This window comes from Arachis duranensis, chromosome 3 (genome assembly GCF_000817695.3).
Source record: "Arachis duranensis cultivar V14167 chromosome 3, aradu.V14167.gnm2.J7QH, whole genome shotgun sequence".
In the NCBI taxonomy this organism is placed as follows: domain Eukaryota; kingdom Viridiplantae; phylum Streptophyta; class Magnoliopsida; order Fabales; family Fabaceae; genus Arachis; species Arachis duranensis.
The window spans coordinates 91025827-91026621 of record NC_029774.3 but is presented as its reverse complement, the minus strand read 5'-3'; positions in this window follow the sequence as shown (position 1 = coordinate 91026621).

Genomic DNA, 795 nt, shown 5'->3' with positions numbered 1-795 from the left:
AAAAAAATAATTAATATATGTAACTTAATATATGTGTACTTAAATAAGGAAAGATTTAAAATTATTTAAACAAAATAAATAAATATATCCTACGAATAAAAAAAATATTGACTAATCAGTTAATATATACTGGTAGTATAAATAAAAAACCTTTAAATAAAAAAGAAATAGTATGTTTTCAATTTTGGGAATAAAACGTAAATAATAATAATATAATAATTTGTTTAATTATTGATATTTATAATTGTTATTTTAAATAATAAATTTAGAAAAAAAGTAGATTAATAACTATATTAGAGTTGACACACATAACACTAGATTAAGAAAAAATAGACGCATAACATGTTACTTTTTTATTAATCAAATTACTACAATTCAAATTAATTTCAATAAAATAATTTAAAATTATAATTTCAACCTTATCACATGCATAATACGAATTATTGAACAATTTATTATGATGTACATGGCACAGATTATTAAACAATTTCTCATGTATTTTTTTCTCAAAACAAAAATATTATTTTTACTTATAGTTATTATTCTTTTTCAGTTCTTTCATTTAAACACTAATATTATTTATAAATTTTTTTAATTTTATTTCTCACATTTATTAAAAATTTCTTTCAAATATTTTAAGTATTAATTGTTGGTATTTAATTAACTTATTTTAGGTATTTGCTTATTAAAATTTTAGGTATTAATTATATCTCAATTACAGTATTAAGACTTTGAACATAATTTCAATTTAATTTTGGACAATATCAAAAACAAATATATATATATATATATGAT